Raw genomic sequence first — 9,815 nt, 5'->3', positions numbered from 1 at the left:
AATATTGCTGAGTACTCAAACATAGATGCCTGTCAGAAATAAGTCATCTGCAACAGTAAAAACACTTTAAATTTACCCAGCACCTTCTTCTGAGGAATTCGTTTAGCACTAAGTTGGAAAATGCAAAGGGAAGCACTATTACACTTTAAAAAGATATAGAAAGAAGAAAATAAAACTGTGTCGCGGCGGAAAGGTACCGGGACTGGACGGAGTGCCAGCGTTGCGGAGCTACCTGTTTGTTTGGAGATGTTAGAGGTGGAGGAGACACTGAAGTGACTTCAGAGCCAGAAGGGAGTACAGGGCATCATCGTGGTGAACACAGAAGGCATTCCCAACAAGAGCACCATGGACAATCCCACCACCACACAGTATGCCAACCTCATGCACAACTTCATCTTGAAGGCCCGGAGCACGGTGCGTGAAATCAACCCCCAGAATGACCTCACCTTCCTGCGAATTCGCTCCAAGAAAAATGAAATTATGGTTGCACCAGATAAAGACTATTTCCTGATTGTGATTCAGAATCCAACTGAATAAGCCAGTCTCTTGGCTCCCTGCATCATTCCTTAATTTAATAGCTCCCAAGAATAATAATGTTTAATCATGTCAACCAACTGGCAGGTGGAAATCACCTTAGAGCCTACTTAGACCAACCCAGTGACCAAAGTCATCAAAGTCATCCCTCTGCTGGCCAATCACCCTTGAATCCTTGGGAGGGCATTCTTTCCTCACCTCCAGATTTTGGAGCAAGAGCTTTGAGCAGCCCACACCCTACTTCCTCCTAACCTTCAGTTCATTTTGTCACCCTTGGAAAAGGCTGTTTTTCTTTAACTAAAAATAACTGAAATGCTAAAAAAAAAAAAAAAAAAAAAAAAAACTGTGTCACCCTATAAAGACAATAGACCATTTAAGCAGGAGTTAAACCAGTCAAGTAACAAATTTTACTGATTTAACTCAGGGAATTGACCAGTTGCTTGAGATAAATGAATCAATAAGCTTTTAGTATCATCTATATAGATGACCACATTATTTTGAATAAAAATTAAATAATATCAGAGGGCATTCATTGAAAAGTTAACATTTTAAAAGATATTATTTTGAAGTAAAAATAGACTACTTCAGATGTCAAATGAAATTATTTAATAACAAAATGCACCTGAGAGTATAGAGGACAATCATCACATCAGAAACAGTAATAGGAACCATCATTGATAAACTTCCAATTGATAGTATTAAGACCTCATTCTTTTATCCATCTATCACATTTTTATTGAGTTTCTTCTTTGTGTCAAGCAAGTTACTGGGCTCTGGGGGATTTCAATAATGAATAACAACACCAAAAAAAAAAAAAGAGAGAGAGAGAGATTTCTTCCTTTACAGAGTCTTACTCAGTGAGGACATTCCTCTTTGTAAAATTTGTTGCTTAAAATCCAATCATTTTCCTCTTAACATGAAATTTAAAGAGAAATGGTACTGACAAAAATTTGTATTAGTTATTTCTTAATCCTCTGTAACTCCAGGCTTCTAGTCTTTAATTTTATATATAAAAATATATTCTATATCTCATATATACTATTTAGTATAATACATATGCAAATAAGTGTAATACATATTTACAAATACATATATATACTATATATATACACATATATATATACAGTATAATCACATTGCAATACCTAAAAACTTGACCCAGTAAAAGCCTCTGAGAACTTTTGAACTTACATATGGTAATTTTCACAATAAGGCAATGTTTAGGACAGATTCTCTTGAAAGCAGAGCCTGAGGCAAGGATTAAAATGCTGATCCTTTAGTAGAGAAGTACCAGCCAAGGGCCAAGGATGAAAAAAAATAGGGGCGCCTGGGTGGCTCAGTCAGTTAAGTGGCTGCCTTCGGCTCAGGTCATGATCCCAGGATCTGGGATCGAACCCCGCATCAGGCTCCCTGCTCGGCAGAGAGCCTGCTTCTCCCTCTCCCTCTGTTTGCTGCTCTGCCTGCTTGTGCTCTCTCTCTCTCTCTGTTAAATAAATAAATAAAAATCTTAAGAAAGAAAAAATGGAAGTGAGGCAAAGGTGCAAAGCACTACTATATGGTATTATCATATTGACTATCATGTAAGAAGTAGGAAGTACCATTAAGACATGAAGCAAGTTGTTCAGAGATGGGATAGCTTGATAATGCTGAGAGTTATAAGTTATCTTGAAGCTTATATGACATCTCTTGGAGAATCTACAAAATAAAGACCAATGTGTAATACAAGTTTAGGGAGACTCTCAACAAACTTGGGCTTCTCAGAATCCTGCTTTGCAGGACCCAGGTAAATGTTGCTTCCTAGACAAAGTAACTCATTGGTACCTAGACCCTCCATACATCTATGTTTATTTCCAAGCATCAAAATTATGTATAGATTTTGGTAAAAAATCAGAATATATTCTTGTTAGTTTGACATCAAATCATTATATATATATATTTTAATATTACACAATAAGAAATGTTTCTGTGATGCATTCGTTTTTAATCACTGTTTTTGTTAGTTATTGAGATTGCCATCATCCCTGTTTTTCTAGAATTTTTTATTCTCTCATAAAGGATTTACTTCATTCAGTGAATATTCTCTGATTTCTCTAAACACTGAGCAATCTTAAACTTTCAACAGGGGAGTCTAATCTCATTCATCATACCTTCTAAAATACTTCAGACTTTAACAACGCCAATCTTAGGTATAAATTCTTACTTTACAGCCATTAAAAGGTCATGCTTTTCCTACTTTTGTCTGACAATTTTTTTCATTGAGAATGGGTGAATGAAATGCTGATAGCCTAATGGAGTGAGGAAATAGCTTTGTCATCTTATGTTTATTAAAGTTATTTTAAGATTTTATTTATTTATTTGACAGAGAGAGAGAGTGAGAGACAACAAGGGGGAGCAACAGGTAGAAGGAGAGGGAGAAGCAGACTCTTTGACAAGCAGGGATCCCAACGTGGGGCTCTCCCTCCTGACTCTAGGATCATGACCTGAGCTGAAGGCAGATGCTTAAATGACTGAGCCACCCAGGTGCCCCTGTTTATTAAAATTTTAAAAGCAATTGCAGTAACTAACTTAATCTATTTATATTTATGCTGATTAAATAATCCTACTAAGTGGCAGTAGATTCTAACTTTCATTTAAAAATGAGTATAGGGGGGCACCTGGGTGGCTCAGTTGGTTAAGCAACTGCCTTCAGCTCAGGTGATGATCCTGGAGTACCGGGATCGAGTCCCGCATCGGGCTCACTGCTCAGCAGGGAGTCTGCTTCTCCCTCTGACCCTCCCCCGTCTCATGTGCTCTCTCTCTCTCATTCTCTCTCTCTCAAATAAATAAATAAAATCTTTAAAAAAAATAAAAAATAAATAAAAATGAGTATAGGGGCGACTGGGTGGCTCAGTCATTAAGCATCTGCCTTCGGCTCAGGTCACGATCCCAGGGTCCTGGGATGGAGCCCCGCATCAGGCTTCCCACTCCAGGGGAAGCCTGCTTCTCCCTCTCCCATTCCCCCTGCTTGTGTTCCCTCTCTCGCTGTGTATCTCTCTGTCGAATAAATAAATAAAATCTTAAAAAAATAATAAAAATAAGTAGAATAACAGGCCACACTCCAAGGAAAAACACTCCCAAGGGAAGAGATAGGGCAGGGATTTGGCAATTTTAAGGCAGTTTTCAGTATTTAAAGTTACAAAATACAGTTGAATTTGTTAGCAAAACATTTGAAATAGTCTTGGGTCTAAAACCGATCATTGCCAGAGTATTAAAAGATACTAACTCAATGATAAAAAAAATTTTTTGCTTTGGATATTATTAGGCACCTGAACAAATGAAAATCTGATATAATAAATTAAAGGAGCAATGTTTAATTTTGTTCCATTCAAATAACAAGAACAAAAGAATATACACACACATTAAATCTCTAGACTACTCAGTTAAATATAAAAATATTGTGAGGAAAACAAATAAAATAAAATTCTAGAAATAAGAGAACTATACAATAAGTTTAAAAGTTGTGACATCTAAATTCTAGTCTTGACTCTGTCCACAGCTAGCAGTGGACCTTTAGTAAAGCAAATATTCTTCCTGATTTTAAAGTTCTTTATTTATGCACCAAATCAGAGTTGAAATAGATGTCACAAAGCCCATCTACTACTGCACAAATATGGCAGACAATGCAAACAGATCCCAGCAATCTTTGCCACTGTGCCCAAAGTAACAAAATTAATTCTTATCCTACCACTTCAAGCAGTCACTAGTAACTAATGAACCTGGCACTAGAGAAGAAATAATTTTGGCATCTTTTGATTAGATAATCTCTAGTAGATCTAGCATTTCTTTTTTTTTTTATAATGAAGCCTGCAACTTCTTTTTATTTTTTTTCTTTTTCAAAGATTTTATTTATTTGACAGAGAAAGAGAGAGACAGCTAGAGGGGGAACACAAGCAGGGGGAGCAGGAGAGGGAGAAGCAGGCTCCTGGCTGAGTAGCTCTAGCATTTCTTAACTCTAAGTGTCAGTTCTTTGTCTACACATTGTGTAATTAATTGTTCTTTAACAAAGTGTAACCAAATTCTGGTTTTCAGTGAGCTCATTTACAGAACACCTGTGTCCTGTTGACATTCAGAAATAGGGAACTATTCTATCTAGCAGCTAAGGCCTAAGGGAGGAATCAAACAGCTATTTAAATTAATGACAGTTGAAAATTAATTCAATTTGAGTGACTTAAGTATCACAGAGGCAGAATAAATTATAGAGTTAGAAGGTCAAGATATGTGGATTAAAATGCTATCTTCTCATCTTTATCCAAGTTGAAGTATTCATTCATTCAACAAATATGTTTGAAGCCCAACCACTCTACTAGGTGGTAATACAGTGTGAAATGAAACTGATATAATCTCTGTTTTTATGGTGCTCACAGTCTAGTGCAGGAGTAAGGGAATATAAATATATTTTAATATGAAATTAAAAATTTGTAAAATGAATTATTTTATTAGCAGGAGCAGTCATGAAAAATATGATTAAAAATGGATATTCAAGCTAAGATCTGATGAAGCTAGACTAGAACTAGAGTTGGTACTCTGAGGAGGAAAGAAGTGGGCAATCTTTGAATACGTTTTGCAGGAAGGTGAAATATTGAAAAGGATTAATTGGCAAAGGATTACATTTAGGAGATAAAGGAGATAAAGCCTGACACCAAATTTCTGGCTTTATTCCTAAGTAGATATAGGCACCATTGACTGAAATGGATAATTAAGAGGAGTGAAAGATTTGGAGGAAAGCTTAAGAGCTCAGCTTTTGAATTAGAAGCTTATAATGCCAATAAAACTTTCAAGAGATAATGCCAAGTAGAAACTTGATCTGTGGGTCTGGAAATTAGAAAAAGTGTCCAGGATAAATATTAAATGTGAGGACCATAAACATATGTATTGTATTTAACACCTTGGGGATGGGTGAGATTGCCAGGGAGAGAATTCTTCATGAGAAGTTATAAGAGTTACATGTGAGTCTTGAGGATTTTTAGTGATCTTATAGAAAATTTCCTCAAAGTGTGGTCTGTGAAATAACAGCATCAGCATCACTTGAAATCTTGTTAGAAACACAGTTGACCCTTGAACAACATGGGGGTTAGGGGCACCAACACCCCACACAGTCAAAAATCCATATATAACTTTTAACCCCTCCCAGACTTAACTAATTAATAGGGTGCTGTTGACTGGAAACCATACCAGTAACATTAACAATCAATTAACACTTAATTTATATGTTATGGGGGCGCCTGGGTGGCTCATTCGTTAAGCGTCTGCCTTCAGCTCAGGTCACGATCCCAGGGTCCTGGGATTGAGCCCTGCATCAGGCTCCCTGCTCGGTGGGGAGCCTGCTTCTCCCTCTCCCACTCCCTCTGCCTGTGTTCCCTCTCTCGCTGTGTCTCTCTCTGTCAAATAAATAAAATCTTTAAAAAAAAGATATGTATATGTTATGTTTGTTACATACTGTATTCTTACAATAAAGTAAGGTAGAGAAAAGAAAATGTTATTAAAGAAATCATAAGAGAAAGAAAATACATTTACAGTACTATACTGTATTTATAAAAAAAAAATCCATGTGTAAGTGGATCTGTGCATTTCAAACCCAAGTTGTTCAAAGTTCAACTGTACAGTGTCTCAAGACTCCCGGCAGGCCTCCTGACTCATAACTTGCATTTAGAAGACCACTTGATGATCAATATATTTAGCTGTGAGAAGCACTTGAGTAAAAGAGAAGGGGTTGGCAAAGGAAACTGAGAAAGAAAAACGAAAGGAAAACCAACGTCACAGAAGCCACTATAAAAGAATGCATGAAAAATGAAGTAGTCAATAGTGTGCAATGCTGTTGGGAGGACCTATAAGATGAAGATGACAGAAAAAGTGTGCATTAAATTTAACAGTATGGGGTTTGATAAGTGATATTAGCCAGACCAGTTTTGATGGATGCAAGTAGAAGCCAAAAATTTAGCTAGTTGAAAAATGAATGGAACTTGATGAAATGGCAACAACCATATGTAAACAACTCTTTTTGAAGAAGTATGCCCTTGAAAAAGACTGAGGAAAGGTCAAGAAGTGAGAGAATGAGAGGGTGAGGAGAAAGTCAAAGTGGATGATATTCACGCAAACACTGATAGATGATGTTTGAATGTTAATGAGAATACTCAGTTATAAAAGAAAAAACTTGAAACTAACAAGAAGTGGACAAACTGAAGTTCGGTATTAACAAAGGGGAAAAGCGAGGAGTTTGCCTTTGAGAGGTGAGAAGTTTTCCTCCGTTGTTAAAGGAGTAAAGCAGATGAGTATAAATGACCACAGGCTCAAAGATTTGGAGGACAGACACTCATCTAGGGTTTCTAATATGAGAGAAGGTCATTTGCTAAAAATGAAAGTGGGAAGGGGGGTCATATATTTGAGAAAAGGGAATATTTTTATTCTTCCTAGATAAAAATGTCATTTTATTCAATTCATAACAACCATTCCAGATATACCATTTTATACCCTAATATTACAGATAACAGATTTCAGGTCAAGTAAATTTAAAAGCTTGGATACAAACCTAGCAAATTTACTTCAGATCCATTTCTTGTCAACTATAACAATGTCTTTTTTATGGAGAGAATTTATTTCAAAAATATAAGAGTATGGTGTGATGATGAATTTTAGTGACAACCATCAGCCAGATGGTATTATCACCAGTAAAACACTGTCCTTGCACAAATAAAAAATGACTTAATTTCACTCTGACTCACTTTTTGTCTTCACAGTGAATATACTATCATGGACCATTAAGAAAGTATAATAATAATTAATAATAGCAAAAATAATTAACCTTTATATAACAGTTCATAAAACATTTTGGCATACTTTATTTTACTACATATTATCCCATAATGTTTAATTATTGAGTATATTTTCTTATAAAAATCAGGTTTTTTTAAAGATATTTTTGATGTTGGGTCAGAAGTAAATGTTGCTAGGATAGTTTCTCACACATAGCATTGTTTTAAGGTCAAATTAGATAAATTAGATGAAAGCATGTTATTCAAAGGAAAAGCTTAAAACTTCATTATTAAGGATGAAAAAGAAAAAAGAAAGTTCAAGGAATGAATGTCATTGCAATTTTTAAAACTATGAGCAGAGTCCTGACTTATTCAATAGATTTTGATGAAAGTTATGTTTTATGGTTGATATCAACTACTGTACTTGACCATAAAACAGTGAAATGTAAGTGTTCATTTGTTATAAGCATACTTTTGAGATGACCAGGATAGTTTGACTCTGAAACAAGTCTATGAAATAAGAAACTTCCATAAGACACTATTAAGTACACTAGAAAAACAGTATGTTCTGAGAAACCTTAGAAAATGTTTAGAAGATTACTCTACATGGCCCTTTGTAAATGTTGCCAGGACAGTAGAAGATTTGAGAGATATCACCATAGGGTTTGGTAACAGCCAAAGGACAACTGAGAAATAATCAGCATGCCAAGATGTAAGAGGAAATCACAACAGCCCAGAGCGATGACACAAAAGATAAAAGGGTCAGGCACCTAAAAAACAAACAGTGATTGCCAACTCTGTTAGAAGTATCCTATGGGCCTAGGGCAATAAAAACAAATGAGCAAACAAACAATTCATCTTTGTCAAGAGGCCAAACCATATATACTCAGTAAAACAGGCTCTGGCCAAATCTGGCCAAAGACTATCTCTTGGGAAGTTTGAGGATTCTGGCCTATGAAATAATACAACAAACTAACAAGAGAAGTAGGAAGCTGTAAAAATACAAATGATTAAAATACAGCAGGATAAAATACACCCACTCCATCTGGAGTTTAACCTCCTTTTACTTTTATACTGTACCTTAGGATAAAGCTAACTTATTTTTAACTACAGATTTTCTTTTTTATAAATATGTGGTGAATCCTGATGGGGATAACGCTATACAGGCATCATTCTTCTTCTTTTTTTTTTTCATTCTAAATGGGATGTCATTTGCTAAGGATGTCAGAATCTGGATGTAATTGCCAATTAGTCTAACTTAAAAAGGTTTTTTTAATTTTAAGGGTTAAGGTTTTTATAAAGAAAACAACAACACAAAATACTTGTTGAGGGGTGCCTGGGTGGCTCAGTCAGTTAAGCATCTGCCTTCTGCTCAGGTCATGATCCCAGGGTCCTGGGATCGAGCCGCATATCTAGCTCCCTGCTCAGTTGGGAGCCTGCTTCTCCCTCTCTCCCTGCTCATGTGGCTCTCTCTCTCACTCACTCATGCTTTCTCTCAAATAAATAAATAAAATCTTAAAAAAACAAACAAACAAAAATACTTGTTGAAAGTAACCAAACTCATACTAAAGAATAAAGTCTATATAGTTTTAGTAAACAGGAAACTGAAAGACAAGTTTACATAAAATGCAAATAACATAAAGATTGCATCTCTGTAGAGTTAGTTTCAAATTTTTCTTCAGTAAATATTGCTCAAAACATTATTAAACAACAGTAAGGGAAATATCTGTTTAGATTTTTCCTGTCTCAACCTGATTATACACTAGATTCTTGCTCAATCAATATTGATGATCTTTTTTATAATTTTTGTATTCATTTAATCTTTTTTTTTTAAGATCTTTTATTTATTTATTTGACAGAGAGACAGCGAGAGCAGGAACACAAGCAGGGGGAGCGGGAGAGGGAGAAGCAGGCTTCCCGCCAAGCAGGGAGCCCGATGTGGGACTCGATCCCAGGACCCTGGGATCATGACCTGAGCCGAAGGCAGTCGCTTAACCAACTGAGCCACCCAGGCGCCCTTAATCTTTTTTCTTTATGATAATCACTGCTAAAATGATCCTTTCCATCTATAGTGAAAACTATAATAAATGAAATATATTCCATCAGTATTTTTACATTGATCATTATTAAAAATTTTAAGTTCAAAGTTTTCTTCCATTCTGTTTCAGCACATTTGAGTCATATTATTCTATTTGCAAAGCAGAGGTCTCTTCAGTACTAGAGCATATAGAGTTATCACTTCTCCAGTGCCCAAGTTTCAAGAGTGCTGATGTTTACCATACTAGTACTAGAAAATGGCTTCTTCTATCCATTTTTCACAGTACTGGCAAATGAAAGTTTATAGATCAACTGGATTTTTATTTATTTTTTATTTATTTATTTATTTTTAAAGATTTTATTTATTTGAGAGAGAGAATGAGAGAGAGAGAGCACATGAGAGGGGGGAGGGTCAGAGGGAGAAGCAGACTCCCTGCTGAGCGGGGAGCCTGATGC

General features: G+C 35.8%; 1 pseudogene across 1 annotated transcript; it reads left to right on the top strand.

Annotated features, from left to right (window-relative positions):
- The first annotated feature begins 246 nt into the window (after window positions 1–246).
- On the top strand, window positions 247–857 carry LOC110578950 (annotated as a pseudogene). The gene has a single exon (XR_006539894.1). The product of XR_006539894.1 is annotated as a dynein light chain roadblock-type 1-like (transcript).
- The last annotated feature ends 8,958 nt before the right edge of the window (window positions 858–9,815 follow it).

The sequence above is a fragment of the Neomonachus schauinslandi genome, chromosome 4, assembly GCF_002201575.2.
Source record: "Neomonachus schauinslandi chromosome 4, ASM220157v2, whole genome shotgun sequence".
Classification (NCBI taxonomy): domain Eukaryota; kingdom Metazoa; phylum Chordata; class Mammalia; order Carnivora; family Phocidae; genus Neomonachus; species Neomonachus schauinslandi.
This window is presented reverse-complemented; position numbering and strand designations above follow the sequence as displayed.